Raw genomic sequence first — 16,712 nt, 5'->3', positions numbered from 1 at the left:
ATTAGAAAAATTTCTATATATAATAATGTATAGAAATTAGAAAACAAAGGCAGAGATTGATGAAATTTGTATAAATATTTAGGATTTTCCTCTCTTTAGCAAACCCATTCACTTTGTGGCCATTTGATTTTGGTCAGATCTCTTTTTTCACATGGTATTTAAAATTCACATCCTCTAAGGATGAAGTACATTTTTCTCATTTTCTTTTATTTATTTCCAGTGCATTTCCAGAAATCACTAACTTCTGACATTATCAGAACTTTGGATGAAATAAACACAGGTTTTTGAATGAAGTAAACATAGTCTATCACCAGTTTAAATTCTTTTCCAATACTATTCTTTCATGATTCTATAAAGATTCTACACAGAATCTTTCCAACACTATTACTCAATAAATTCTCCAGAATACTGTTAATATACTTACAAAGTGTTGAATCTTTAAATTGCTGTTCTCAGTGGGTAAAACTGACTGATAAAAGCACATTTATAAATGTCAGTTGCCATATGGTTTACACTTTTGCTAATGATCAATCACAAGATTAAATCAATCATTGGACAAATACCATTATAAAACTGTGAAATGTTTACGCCAACTCTCTTCTTCTCTCCCCAAGTAACATCACTAATTTGTGCCAATATTTACAAACATTTAACCCATACTTCCTTTCCTGCTGTAAGATTCAAATTCACCAACTGCATTTAGAGTGGCTACCTATTACTTGGCCAATGTATTCTTTTCAAAAGAACATTTATTGAATCAACATATATAAAATATCCCTTTGATTTAATTAATAGGCATTGTGTATTCATTGCCAAAAATATGTTCTCAACTAAAACATACCCTATGATCATCAACTCACAGAGTTTTGCTGATTATTCATAATTGTGCAATGAACTATCTTGTAGAATAAACAACCTCCACAGTTCTTATTTTGAAAAACTTCAAAACGTTCAGACTAGTAATTACATTGAATAATAGCTTAATTTAAATTGTAAAAGACCTCTAGTGGATTGTTTATTTCATTTACACTGTGTGATATGTTTTATACAGAAAGAAGTTATACATACTCATGAATCAATGTGTACAATGAAGAATTAATATTGAAAACAAATGCATTTTATTCTACTTTTTAAAAAATTGTTGAGATTGAGCCCAGCCTTCCCACTGCCACTTGTTGCACCTTCCACACTTCATATGTACACCACCTCTTTCCTTGACCCTTGAAAGACATCATGTGTTTTTCACCTGAGAATGATATAAATATGAACACTCTAATATTACATTTTGTCAGAAGGTTTTGTTTATGTATTTATTTTGTGAATTCCTGATGTATTATCAGTATGGCATCCACTTGTCTTTCTTAACTGTGAATCACTTTTCAGTTGTGAATTTGTTATCTGTAAATCACAAACTATCCTTTTGGCCTGGGCTTAAATAAAAAGCCCAAGATGCATAACTGACTGATCGTTATATTCCATCCCCTAGACTACAGAGCTTGATTCAAGAATGGACGCCAACTAAAACCAGTCCAGTCTCATTAGGGTATTGCAAATTAAAACAACAATGAGATACCACTACATACTTATTAGAACGGTACAATCCCAAACACTGAAAAGGACAAATGCTGGCCAGGATGTGGAGTAACAGCAACTCATTCATTTAGATAGAAACGAAAAAAGGTATGGCCATTTTTGGAGACAGTCTTGCAGATCCTTAGGAAGCTAAACATAGTATTACCATATGATCCAGCAATTACTCTTGTTGGTACTTCTCCAGATGATTTGAAAACTTATGTCCACACAAACCTGCACACAGGCATTTCCAGTGACTTATTCATAATTGCCCAAACTCGGAAGCATTCAGGATATCCTTCAATAGGTGAATGAAAAAACAAACTGTGGTATATCCATGCAACAGAATAATACCCAGTGATAAAAACAAGTGAGCAAGCCCTCAAGCCACACGGAAAGGAACTTTAAGTACATATTGCTAGGTGAAAGAAGCCAATCTGTGAAGATGACACATTGTATGATTCCAACTATATGACATTCAGGAAAAAGGAAAACGCGAGAGACAGTAAAAATATCACTAGTGGCCAGGAGTTTGGCAGGAGGGAGGAAATGCTGAATAGGTGGAGGACAGAAATTTTAGAACGGTATTCTGTACAATACTGTAATGGTGAATAAATGACATTACATATTTGTCAAAACACTTACAAACTCTACAACACAGAAGGTGAACTCTAATATAAACTATGGACTTTAGTTTATAATGCTATATCAATACTGGTTCATCAGTTGTAATAAATGTACCACATCAATGCAAGATGTTAACAGGGAAAACTGTGTATGGAGGGGTTGAGAATCTTTGGGAACTGTCAGTATTCACTGCGCAATTTTTTGATAAACCTAAAGGGGCTCTAAAAAATAAAGTCTATTAATTAAAAAACAACTGGTCAAATGAATCATAGTTACAAAAATTCTGTAGGTATTACTTGGAAAGAAAATCACAGGAAAGACTTCTTAGGGACTATCACGTGAAGAAAGCCTGCCCATAAATAAAGCCAATATCAGATAAATTGAGGTGAATAACAGGAAAAGAGTAAGAAAGAGAGATAGAATCTTGCATATTCTCTTCCCTCTGAAGGCAAGCTGTGCTTGAATCCAGGGCTACCTCTAAGCCTTTCAATCTACGTCTACCTCTAAGCCAATAGAGCCTCTTTAGGTCAGAATGAGTTAGGTTTTCTGCAACCAAAGGATCCTGAATAATACAGTTCCGTAGGTACAGATTAATATTGCAGTGCTAATTTTATTTTTTTAATAATTTATTCAATTTCTAAGTTGATGGAGATGGAGTGCTAGTTTTAAATTATCAGTTAGAAACAAAGCTCATTTCTAGAGTGGAGAAGGGAACATTTCCAAATAATGTTGATAATAGACCCCAAGAAATTCAGTTAAAGACAATGAAACAGATTTTATTTAAGTAGTGTTATTAGCACTGGCTATTGAAAGAGTTCTAGATAGTTAATGGAATTCCCGCAGTGGCTGCTGTGGAACAAGTGAAGTCAACAGGTGGGTACTGACAATGAGCAGGAAAGGCTCCCAAAGTCAGCATTCATAGCTTCTCTATTTCATTTACTGGGCATCTCTGTAAGTATTTATTTGAACAAAGGAATGTTCAGTCAAGACAAAGTTCGAGAGACACTATATGTGGAACATGGGTAACTACCAAGTTCAGGTCTTGCTCAGTCCTGGACCTCCAAGAGAACCATGGAGCAGGAACTGAAACCCATAAATGATAACCTGGCAATTGAATTTAGTGGGCATTTATTATTACAACAGATCAATTAGCTGCATCAGGATAACCAGCCAACTTTCTCAGAAGAAACAATAAGCCTCTGCAGGGGTGGAGAGAGATTAGCACCTTGGAAGATCCATTCTGATGTCTTAACACAATAGCAAATGGGAGAAGACATCTACACAGAAGTGGGATGAGAGCATGGACAGAGTGACGCTGATCTCAATGTGTACCTTATAGACCGGGGTTCTGTTTTTATAAAGAATCTCTCAGGATGGTCTTTCCAAATTGCTGCTTCTGTGTAATACCCTGTATTCCATAACACTTCCTGGAATAAAGGAATGGATGAATGGTGCCCCCTGCAGTTATTCAATCCAGTGACCCTGCTGCTGTCACACTAACATGAGTACTTCAGTCCCCATATTACCAGCTATTTCAGGTGGGCATTTATGTCTCAATGCCATGATGTTAAAGTGACTTCCTGCCAAAGTCATGCTCCCAATCACCTTGGGTCCCCTCGGAATCCAAGATTATCTTCCAGTCCAGTTTCAAGTCCTTATTTCCCACCCCAGGTTTTCTCAAGGCAATTTCTAAAAAGTTCAATTTAATTTAGTTTTTATATTAAGTTTCATTCCTGATCACCAAAACCCTTGCTTTTGGAGAGACATTTATGTGTCTATTGAAAGACTTGCATACAGCTATAGTAATGTAATAATGATGATGACAGACACTATAAAAATCATCATTTATTGTTGTACCACACTGTACTTCTTAAAGATTTTGAAATACATCATCCCATTCTAGGAGCTTCTAATTTCTAAACGAAACGTTGACTGACTTTTCTAAGGTGTCCAGAGGATTCCTCCTCCAAATAACTGTCTATTTATCAGGTACAATTGGCAATTCTGCCAACTGGGATTCCTGCTGCTAATGTGGTTTCCCATATTGCTGTGTAGGAAGTAATCGTGACATCAGCTGCTGAACCAGCCATGGAAATAGCAGATCTCACACACACCCACTCTCTGCAAATCATCATGGACAGTTTTCCTCTTTCATGTTTGTAAAAGGGGGAGCAGATGATTTGTGTTACTTCAGGGGGTGGAGATAAAAATTCTCCAGCTATTTCTTTCTTGCACATCACAGCCACGGAAAAGATTTCAAGAAAGATTTGAAGCAGAAATGAATACTTTTGAACTCAGCTCCTGCCTCTACTGCTCTCTCAGGAAGGGTGCATCATAATGTTTTTTTCTTTTCATCTCAGAATGCTGGCAAATGTGTCAGGGAATGAGGATTAATTCATTTCAGAAAAAATCTTTTTAGTCATAAGAAACATGGAAAGCAATTTTTATGAGCATTCTGAATGATTTTTTTGATGTCAATAGTATTGAAGATTAAAAAAATTGCAAATTGAAGCTCTACTTCCTTTCTAATTAGTGATGTTTAAAGGCCAATGTAGTTTTTAGAGCAGCATCTGTACTTTGATAAATGACATCCTTCAAAGAATAGTTTCTGATAGATTGAACTATACAGTAATTTTGTTACAGAATTTCTTTCTTACCAACACTTTTATGTGATCATGAACATGCTTCTTCACCATTATGTCTAAAAAATAATCCACATCATAGCTCATTTTTCATCCGTAAGATTTTTGGCTTTTGAGGTACTTATTTGAAAGCTAAATGAGGTCTTACTGAAGACTCAAAACAAACAGTTCTGCCGGTTAATATCTACACACATAAACTTCATGACATCATATATAAGTTCAAACACATTTTTCTTTACAGACTCTAATATTTTTACTGTTACATGGCAACAATGTCATGTTACATTCATAGGAAAATGCCTAGACATGGTCAGAGGCTCCTGTTGTGATTAAATGAGACATAAGACTGCTACTTTATGAAAGGGGGATGTGGTCGGGACAATGTCAAACAAATCAGAACCAATCATGGGGCAGCAAGATGGGTATTTTTTAAGACTTTATTTTTTAGAGCAATTTTAGGTTCAGAGTAAAATTGAGATAAAGGTACAGGGATTTCCTCTATATCCTCTGCCACTACACTTGCATACCCTCCCCCACTATCAACACCCCCCTGCCCAGAGTGGTGCCTTTGTTATAATTAATAAACCTACGTTGATAACATCATTATCACCAGAGTCCATAGTTTATACTAGGGTTCACCCTTGGCATTGTACATTCTATGAGTTTGGACAAAATGTATAATTACATAAATTCACTGCTGTAGTATTATACAGAGTAGTTTCATTGCCCTAAAAATCCTCAGTGCTCCACCTATTTATCCCTCCTCCCCAAAACCCTTGGCAACCACTGATCTTTTTGCCAACTCCATAATTTTGTTGGTTATTTCTTTTGACCAGCTAAAGTGGGTTCACCATGTGAAGGGTAAAGCCAGCTAGCTTCCAGTGGACTTGACTCACCAGTTTTCAAATTACAAAATTCTAACTATATTTTTGCTTGAGAGTTTTTTTTTATTCACATGTTATATATAAAGTGAGAGTATTTTGATATATTTAAGTTGCTCTCTATTTTAAATTCGCGTGGTTCCATTTATAAAAATGTGGCTTCACTGGTGCTCAACACATGGAAGATTCTCTCACAGGATAAATCTGACCTTTTGCTGTAGCTGTCCCCATTCACGTTCTGTGACACTCATCTCTTTGCCCACTTCATGAAAGAGAAGTAAAGACTGTTTTACTAGAACAAATTATCTATATTGTCCTTGCCCCCTACTAAGTAATATTTAATTTATCCTTCTGGCATTTGGTCTACCATGTGAGATCCAAACAGAAGAGATTCCAAATTTTTATTCCTGTGTTTCTAAACAGAGAACACAGAAGCACATTCCATCTATAAGAGCAACTCTTTATAGTTCCTATTTCACAATGCTGTATCAAAGAATGACTTTAGTTCTATGCATTCAGAATGCATCTTAAACAGGCATAAAGAATAATGTAATTGTACGTTTAAAAATAACTACAAGAGTATGACTGGATTGTTTGTAACACAAAGGATAAATGCTTGAGGTGATGGATACTCCATTTACCCTGATGTGATTATTACACATTGTATGCCTTTACTGAAATATCCCATATACCCCATAAACATAAATGCTTACTATGTACCCACAAAAAAATAAAAATTAAAAATAAATAAAACAAGTGTAAAGAATGATTGAACACTAAGACATTTTGCTCTGGCGTGTTTTGTTCGTTTGTTTGTTTTTTGTTTTTTTTCCAGAGATAGGGCCTTGCTCTGATGCCTAGGCTGGAGTGCAGTGGCGCAGTCATAGCTCACTGAAGCCTTGAACCCTGGGCTCAGGCAATCCTTCTGCCTCAGCCTCCTGAGTCCTTTGAAATACTTTTGAGCTAGCAAGAAAGAACTTTGGAGTTTACATAACGTAGGACTACATGCACGAGCCACCATGCCCAGCTAACGTTTTTAGAGACACGGTTTCCATCTCCTGGCCTCAAGTAATCCTCCCACCTTGGCCTCCAGAGTCCTTTGGAGTATTTTTGAGCTAGTGACAAAGTACTTTAGAGATAACATAATCTAGTCCATTCTGTTTTATAATGGAAGATCCTTAGTCTCAAGGGAGTAAACTTAATTGTCCCACCCAAATTTCTAATCATACAAGCGACAGTCCAGTCTACCGAATCCTTAATTCCACATAGTTCACAACGTAAGTATAATTTTGCCTACTTGTTTATTAACTTATCATCCCCATATGATATTCAATAAGAGTTGCAGTAGACAAAGGACAGACTTGTTTCCAATTCTTTTGGTCCAGATCTTCTGATCTGGAATAAGATCACCTGGGTTTGTAACCTAGCTCTGCCACTTACTAGCTGAACAGGTTACTTAACCTTATCATGTATCTTTTTCCGTATCTTTAAAATGGAAAATTTAGTGCCAACCTCTTAGGGGTGTATGTTGAAATGCATAGCAGAGAGAGTGTTTAATAAATGTTAGCCACGACGGTGATTAGTACTAGCATTATCCAGCCAATCTGTTTCTAAATAAATAGACCATAGTAGAATTTTCATCAGATCTTTTCTGTCTTGTATGCAACCTGCTGGTCTTCATTTCTTCCCTTTACTTCTCTGGAACAAAAAATGTAATCTGAAAAAAATTATAACAAACGTCTAAATTGCATGGTCCTAAGCAATATATCTTCTAAGGGATGTGTATGGGAATCCTATTGCGTACTATCCAAAAAAAATCATGCAAGAGAATTAAGTATCTAATACAATAAAAGAAACATACCTAAAAAGAAATGACCAGAATATTTCTCTCTTGACTTGATACTGATTTTTGTCAAATGGTTTCTGAGTTCTCTAGGAAACTTCTTGCAAATTTTTGTATTGATGACTATGACATTCCCTCTCCAGTGGAAATACTATATAAACACTACTACAAGAAATGACAAAGCCATTGTTTATTGTTCTAAAAAGTATCGTTTTAGAACCCTCTAGGGAAACTATTTTCTGTAGAAAGTGATGTTCATGAAAACTTTAAGCACTGATTCAATCAATAAAATGCATCTATCTGCAAAAGTAATAGATTAAACGTGAAATTGTTGTTAACCAATTAATATCTGCAAATGGAAATGAGAATAATTGTCAATCTGTATTCCCCATGTGGTACAAAATCTCCTTGGGTCACAATGAAGTAAATCGTGTTGGCATAATGTTACTTTTCCCATACTTTGCACCATGTCTCAAATCATAGCATATTATTATTTATATGTAATATATATATACACAATACAACACACATACCTGCCAAAAGAAGTAAAAGTGCTGGGAGCTTTCTGTTTGTTTGTGTTCATTCAACTCTGCATTCACATTCAAAAGCTTCCTAGGATTGTGTACCAAATTATTAGTATCAACTCTCTTAAAATTTGAAGAATGTTTTTACTAAACAATTCACTTATTTCCATTGCTCACAGGCATTCTAGAATAGAGCTTTAGAGCACAGGGTTCCGAGTTCTGGCTCTAGCTTCTACTGGAATTCAACTACTTTCTAGATCTAAGCCTCAGTTTTCTGAAATTTAAAGTGAGGGCAGAAATAACATATATGTGGCAAAACTGCTCAGCATAGATGCCTGGAATATAACTAAGCACACACAATATATGTGCGTACATGTGCATGTGTGTCTGTGTATATTGCATACATGCATACCTTTTATTTCTGTTTTCAATTTTTTAGGTAATGCTGAAGTTGTACTTGTTCAGAAAAAGTCAGTTTTTTGTAACATTAGCCCAAACCAGCTCTTTTTCCTGGTTTCCATTCTCCTTGGCCTTTCAGATTTTGAGTGTTTTTTTTTTTCACAGTAGGCATTTAATAAGTATGTATTGCAATGATTTTGACTCCTTTCTTATTTAGGGATATCTGAATCTTCCCTTCCTCTCCCTTGGAGACCATATTTATTTATTTTTACTTTTATACCTGACGGTCCTGATTCTTCTGTTACTCATTTATATCTGGGAATCTGCCTCCTTTTCTAGCTCAGTGAAATTCTACTGCTGTAATGCAGTGTTTCCTGGCCTCTGCGCTACTGATATTTGATGCTGGATACTCCCTGGTTGCTGGGGCTTCGTTGTGCATTGCAGGATGTTTAGCAGCATCCTTGGCCTCTACCCAGTAGATGCCAGTAACATGCTCCACCCCCTTACAACATTCGGCATTGTCTCCAGACATTATTAAGTAAATATCCTCTGAAAAAATTGCCTCCAGTTGAGAACCACTGCTGCAATGTATTGGTTGACACATATACTTTAGAGTTGGAAAGCAACATGTTTAAGTCTTGATTCAGTCCTATCACCTGATTTTGAAAATAGTAGGCGTTTAATAATAACTTGTTAAATAAAGGCTGAAAACTATGATAACCACTTAACCTTTCCAATCCTTAGTTTCCTGATCTGTGATGTAGGAATAACAAAACACCTATTTTTAGAGAGATGCTTTAATGGCCTTAAGTGGGATTTAGTGAGACCTTGTAGTTCAGCTGCTGTGTTTCATTTGGGTATCTGAAGTGGCTATGAAAATGGGATTAAACTTGTAAGAGTTTACCTAGGGGAAATGTCCCTGTGAAGGACAATGGAAGGGACTTAGGGAAGCCTAGAAGAGCAGAGCCATCAGGAAGCAAGTCTGACTCCAAGGAAAGTGAGGAGGAAAGCAAGATTGGGTACAAGTGTCCTGAACTGCCATGCAATATAAAGAAGTTTCAGCAAGGCTGAAGGGGAGTCCTGGAGCAATAATCAACCATCAGAGGAGTCCTTCTTGCCTTGGAATCCCTGCCATGCTCTCACCTCCACTGGGAGTTGTCCATGGGAGACCAGGCCCTAGTGCAAAGAGGGTAATAGATTGCAGAGCGAGGCAGCTGGGGCCCTTCGTCAGTTATGCTCCTTGTGGTGGAGGTCTGCTGGGTGCTTGCTGGTGTCTGACAGCTACCTCACACAGTGCTTAAAATAGATTGGGACATTATTATGATAATTAATTATTATTATCATCTTTCTTATGATTACTAGTGTTAGGCATATGAAAACCTCACCCTATACCAGTGCCTCAACCCATGGCCATCTTCTGAAATTCTTTATTACATGTTATTTACACCACATTTTGGACATTCGTTAGACATCTCTATTTGGAAGCCTATTAGGAATCCTGAAATTAACATGTCCAAAACAACATAACCTCATTTCCCCCTACCCTGGCCCAACTTTTTCCTTCCCATTCATCACCAGTTCAGTAACGGGCACCATCATCGACTTAGTTGCTCAGATAAAAACTTCCGGAGTCATTTTTGACTCCTCTTTTTCATACACTGTGTCCAATCCCTAAGCAAATCTTGTCACTTGGCCTTTAAAATACATCCTGAATCCAACTATATGTCTCTTCTTCATGTTTTATTCTTCATTCCGACTGGCAATCATCATTTCTCTCTCTTTCTTCTCCAGAATGAAAATTTGCATGGAGGAATAATAAATGATTAAACAGCAGGGGCCTAAGGCCTAACATCATTGCCAAGGCCAGAGGTTGACAGACTTTTTCTTTAAAAGTTAGATAGGTAAACAGTTTAAGCTTTGCCAGCCAAGAGGCTACATCAAAAATATTATGTAGGTACTTCTATAACCATTTATAGGGGAACCATTAAAAAATGTTAAAAATCATTCTAAGCTCTCAGGCAATGAGCTACATTTGGGTCATGGGCCATAGTTTGCCAAACACTGACCTAAACCATCATCTCTCAACAAACGGGTTACCTTTCTTACATCTTATTCTCCAACAATATTCTTTGCAGGAGAGCCAGAATAATGATTCTTTTATAATAAGATTTCATTTCATCCTGTTTCCCTAAACCTTCCTATAGATTCTAGTAATGATTGTTATAAGATTCAAAATTCTTCCCTTGGCCCATAAGGCCCTATATGATTTGTCTCCCACTTCACTTCATCTCTCTGACATCATTTCCCACCACATCACGTCTTGATTTGTGTCTGTCCTGCAGCCACACGGGTTCTTGGGGTACTTTGAATGCCACTCACATGTTCTGCCTCGGGGCCTTTGCACTGGTGTCTTCCTCTGCTCTTCCCTGACGGCGCCACCTGGCTGCTCTCTCACGTCACATACCTCTCTGCAAAAATCTCACCTACTTGGAGAATCCTCCTATGAATGCCCTAACTTGTATATCACTTCTCTGTCACCCTCTCTCCTCTTACTCTTCATCATGTTCCTCCATTATACTTATCATTGCTGGATAACTTGCTCATTTGTTGGCAGTTTTTGTCTTCCACTAGAATGTTAGCTGCATAATATGCTGGGCTTTGATGGGGTTCACAGGATGTCTCCATGCCAAGAAGAGTTCCTGATACTGAATATAAAAAACTCTGATTTTTTAAAATAAACAAACAAGTAGGGTTTAATGTCATTTTGAATGATTTATTGCATTTTCTAGATTAATCCCAAGCACCTTAAGTTTTGAATCCTATCTTTCATTTTCTTCTATTCTGTTACTGTTACGTCTTACACATGATCTGTGCTAAATGTTTACAACCATTAAATACATATGACATATTATATATGTCATATGGATTTACTTTCATTAAAACAGACATTTTCTTTTTTTGTCAATAGAAAAAATGTCTTTTTTCTTTTCTTCTGATAATGAAACTAGTGTACACTGACAAGTAGAGAAAAAGTATAGCAATAAGGTATATAAAAATTGAAAATTCTCTAAAATCTCACTTCTAAGAGATAATCAGTAAATGAATTGATTTTTTTTTTTTTTTTTAGGCAGAGTCTTGCTGTCTTCCAGGTGAGAGTGTAGTGGCATTATCTTGGCTCATTGCAACCTCTGCCTCCCAGGGTTCAAGTGATTCTCCTGTCTCAGACTCCTGAGTAGCTAGGACAACAGGTGTGTGCCACTATGCCTGGCTAATTTTTATATTTTTAGTAGAGATGGGGTTTCCCCATGATGGCCAGGCTGGTCTCGAACTCCTGACCTCAGGTCATCCGCCTGCCTCTGCCTCCCAAAGTGCTGGGATTACAGGTTTGAGCCACCGCGCCTGGCGGATATATTTCTTTAGTGTTGTTTCTATGCACGTATTCCTTTCTTTTCTTTTAATAAAAATAAGATAACACGTTCCATAATTCTTTAATGGCTTACGGACTTTTTAAATTCAGTTAACGCTAGGTTTTTAATATCTTTTCATGCCAGGAACTTATAATTTGAGACTTGGCTTTTGAAAAATATGTGAGAAAATATAGAAAATCCATTAATTAGGATACTTTGGGATTAAATTATTGTAGAAGTGACAAGTATAGGATTCTTAGTGAGCAAGAGATGGCATTTGGGGACCTAAATGCATAGGCATTGAATTATAGATGGAGTTGGGAGAAAAATGTCATCTGTAGGTTAACAAGCTACCTAAAAGATACAGACTAACAATCTGAATTCTACAAGAATAAGAATGAGATCGAGCAGTATAATAAAGGAAGAAGTAGCAAAATTACAACAGAGCAGTGAAATGGATATGCTTTCTGGCAATAATTGTGAAAGGTCTGGTAATGAGAAAGTAGGAACAGCTAGTGGCTGCCACATAAAGAGAAAATAAACGAGACTAAATAGCTCAAGTTATAGCATGATGACTTCTTTAACAATCTGGAAAAGGTTTTGAGGAACATTTAACCATAGACAGATATTTTATGTGCAAAATTAAGGTTAGAAAACTTATTTTCTTTTTAATGTGAAGATATACATTTCAAATGCAATGTTACTGCCTTTTATAACCTAAATTATTATTACTAGTATTATCTTCTTCCAGAACTCTTGAGTTTAGTTAGAGCTGCCAAACATTTTCACATGATAGAAGTGATGCATTAAAAAGTAAAGTAATAGAAAAAGAGTTTTGCTATTTTTTATAAAGGGGCTGTTCAAATGGAATAGTTTCTTGCTTATATGGGATTATAAGAGTTTGCAGTGACCAGTCTTCATGGGGTGCTTTTTCTTTAAACTTCCAATTGCTTTATGCTCAGGTATTGAGTTTCTACCTTGATTTCCTCCCTGTATAGCTGAGACGCTGAGAGATTCTAGTGTAATCCTTTGAGCCAAATGCTATTGTTGCTAAGGCAGGATTGAAGATATACATATAACTCCTATTTGGGATGTGACTGTTTATTTTATTTATTTTCCCCTGGCTGGTGGAGGGAGCCCTCCGGGGACATTCTGAGTCTGTTTAAATGAAGGTATGCTTAGCCTGTGTGGAATCCTGCGTCATCCTTTTCAGCCAGACTTATCAAACATAACTTTACACTTTATTACATGAAGGGGCTCATTTTAAGAATCCAGATACGCATTTTCTCACTTTTTACACTTCCCAAATGGTCTCTCATCACTTTTCTTCCCAATATTTACAGAGATATGGTCAAAAAGGCAGGATCTGTACAAGTTCATCCACCTCCTAAAAAAGCTTAGTGGTCCTGATAATCAGCAATGATAGGTATAGATGCCTTCCCAATGTCCTTGAAGAAAAGTCGCTTAGAGACCATAGATTTCATTTCATATTTTCACTTAGACGCTCATTAGTATGTCCTTTTATCCATCAACTTCCTTGATATGCCATGACAACAGAAAAACTTACGGCAACCCTTTAGATGAATCCCAATGTATTCAAATTCACAGGAGGCATTTCATCTAGAGCTCATGACAAAATGCCTGGGAAACATAACTGTCTCTACCTGACCCCCAAATTTTGCAAATCCCATTACCTTACTAATGGCATTTTATATCTGTAAATCTTTTTAACCTTTTCAAAGCACTTTCAGATTTATTGATTTTTTGTTCAACTCAATGAGATCATATGACAAGCTAAGCACAGAGTTGGGGGCAGAAGAAATAGTAAAGTATGGTCCAGCCTAACAGGCATCTAACCAGCTAAACCTGGGGCAGAATTGATGAACTGTGGTACTGACCATGATTCTCCAAGTGTGCTCCCACATCAGCAGCACCACATTTTAAGAAATATGTTTCATGAACATAAAGTTGGTAACAATAGACACCAGGGACTACTACAGGGGGTAGAGGGGGAGCAGGGCAAGGGCTGAAAAATACTTATTGGGTGCTACGCTCACTACCTGGGTGATGGGATCATTTGTATCCCAAACCACAGCATCTTGCCATATATCCATGTAACAAACCTGTACGTATCCCCCCGAATCTAAAATAAAAGTTGAAATTATAAAAGTTAAAAATAAAAACATAAACTTATAAAAATTATAGAAAAAACACAGAAGCATATAAAATAATTTTGGAAAGTTGCATGGGCATCTCACATGCCTGGATGAGAATATTCAGCATTGGTAATATTAAATCAAGCTAAATTTCTGTATATACGCAAGTTGTTTCCTATCAGAAAAAAAATGTTGATGAAGATAGACGAGAGGAAACTTGCACTTGCAGATATTCCATCTTGATTACGTACTAATCAAGAGAACGGTCAAGAACTGGTGGGGGAAATAGAAAAGTGACTGATGGGCCGGGCTCGGTGGCTCACGCCTGTAATCCCAGCGCTTTGGGAGGCCGAGGCGGGTCTGTCACGAGGCCAGGAAATCGAGACCATCCTGACTAACACAGTGAAACCCCGTCTCTACTAAAAATACAAAAAATTAGCCAGGCGTGGTGGCAGGTGCCTGTGGTCTCAGCTACTCGGGAGGCTGAGGCAGGAGAATGGCGTGAACCCGGGAGGCAGAGTTTGCAGTGAGCCGAGATCGCGCGGCTGCACTCCAGCCTGGGAAAGAGAGCGAGACTCCGTCTCAAAAAAAAAAAAAAAAAAAAGTCACTGATGAATCTACATAGATAGCAGTGCTGAATTATATCATTTATATAATGATATTGATATATCTAAATAGATAAGTGAATACATGTAGTAGTTATACCCGATAAATATTTGTTACTTATATGATGCAAACATTTGTTATATTCAGTGATAGCATTTTACTTTGTGAGATTATGACACTTATTAAACAAAGTTTGTGAAGCTAGAAAAAAAAAACAAAAACAAACAAAAAAAGAAAAAAAGAAAAAAAAAAGTATTAGAAAGGCACTCTTACACCCCCACCTAGAGTAGCGGAATCAGAGACTTGGGGAAAAGTGGCTTGGGGGCTAGCTATCTATGTGTTAATAAGCTCCCAGATTTCTCTAAAGCTCATAAAAGTTTGAGAAACACTGGGTGATATATTAACAGTAAGAATATTTTTCAAAGTGAACACTGGAACAATTTGCTCAGGTATGGGGCTCCCCTTAAAAACTGGGTCATGAAGTTACAATGGCTAAAAAACCAAAAGCTTTCAACTGAGGTGATTTTGCCCTGGAGGGGACTTTTGGCAATGTCTGAAGACATTTTTGATTGTCATGACTGGGGGCGTAAATCATGCATTCAAAAAGAAGAGGCCAGAGATGCTGCCAAACATCCTACAATGTACAAGACAGCTCCCAAACACAAAAGAATTATCTGGACCAAAATGTCAAGAATACCAAATTTAAGAAACCCTGAAATAGAGGTAAAAGAGGTTGTGAGAGCAGAAAAGAAGAAATGATTCATTTCTAAGGGAGTAAGGCAAAAACCTAAAAAGAAATCACAAGGAGGTGGTGATTTGGCTGAACATTAAAGGACTAGAAGATTTCTGACCAGGTTAGAGAAGGTGGTAGAAGGTGGGTGTAGGGAGAGTGGAAGAACGGGGAGTTGAGATTACCACCTGCTGTAAATAAAGCAAGGGAAGTATTAACAGATGTGATTCCAACTCTCTTAGCCAATCACACCTCCTCACTGTATCTCCTTCAAATATATCACTGGACCACTTTTTCCCCTCCTTCCATGGGGACAATGTCTTTCGTGAATTTCTTCTGATTTCTCTATGTCAATTTTTTCTTGCTTAATTAAAGATTCAGTCTATGCATCCATTTCTACACCATCATTGCCTTATAGCTCTGAGTCACTTTGGTATGTCTCAAAATACTTGCATATTTTATCTCATTTGAGGGCAAACAGTATGAGAAAATCATTTAGGAGTGTGAGACCTGGATTCAAAATCAGATTTAGCCTGGATATGAATCATGGCCCTATTGAACTGGAGGATATGGTTTGTGGTGAGGATCAAATAAATTGATACTTATAAAAGAACAAACACAGTGCCTGGAAAATAGGAAAAGCTTCATACATGTGAACTGCTATTAATAAAATACTCATATTATTATATTTTGCACCAGTGCTATGAGGCAAATAACAGATGTTCCTATTATTGACCCATGAAGGCACTGAAGCTCTGAGAGTATCAACAGCTGATCCTGGATGACCAAACACATTTTTGTGAGACTAGAATCTGGGTCTCTTGCTGGTTTGAGGTTTTGACTTTTACTCCATGGAGCCAGGCACAAGCACATATTCATTATACAAATGTAAACAAAGATTTGAATCTTAGGCAGCTTAAAATCTACCCTTCAATTAAGGAATGGAATTTGTACAATCAAGCTAGGATGTATATATGTCACTACTTGGTAATGACAAAATGATAGCAGGGAATGGGGAAGTTTTATCCTGGGGGAAGTTGCTTAGATATGGTCATTTCATTAACACTGCTTGAGCTTCTGCTTGTGTCCAGAGGTGGGGAGGTATAGTAGATACAGAGGCATCCTCAAGGAATTTATAGTCTAGTTCAACACAATATGTCATATTTAGACACCGGATAGATACTATGGAAACCCAGGAAATGATCATCAAACCTGCCTAAACATGTTGGTCTGGTCAGAATAGGTGTTCCAACTTCAGTTCCTGAATTTAAGAAAGAGCTAACTGCATGAAGAAGCCGTGTGTGGGCTGGGATCCCATTCAGACC

General features: G+C 37.1%; 1 long non-coding RNA gene across 1 annotated transcript in view; it reads left to right on the top strand.

Annotated features, from left to right (window-relative positions):
- Positions 1–16,712, top strand: part of LOC101125528 (uncharacterized) — a 34,845-nt gene that overhangs the window by 15,408 nt on the left and 2,725 nt on the right. The gene's annotated exons all lie outside the window — the stretch shown is intronic.

Source organism: Gorilla gorilla, chromosome 2 (genome assembly GCF_029281585.2).
Source record: "Gorilla gorilla gorilla isolate KB3781 chromosome 2, NHGRI_mGorGor1-v2.1_pri, whole genome shotgun sequence".
NCBI classification, from domain to species: domain Eukaryota; kingdom Metazoa; phylum Chordata; class Mammalia; order Primates; family Hominidae; genus Gorilla; species Gorilla gorilla.
The sequence above is the reverse complement of the archived record's forward strand: the minus strand, read 5'-3'. Positions and strand labels throughout refer to the sequence as shown.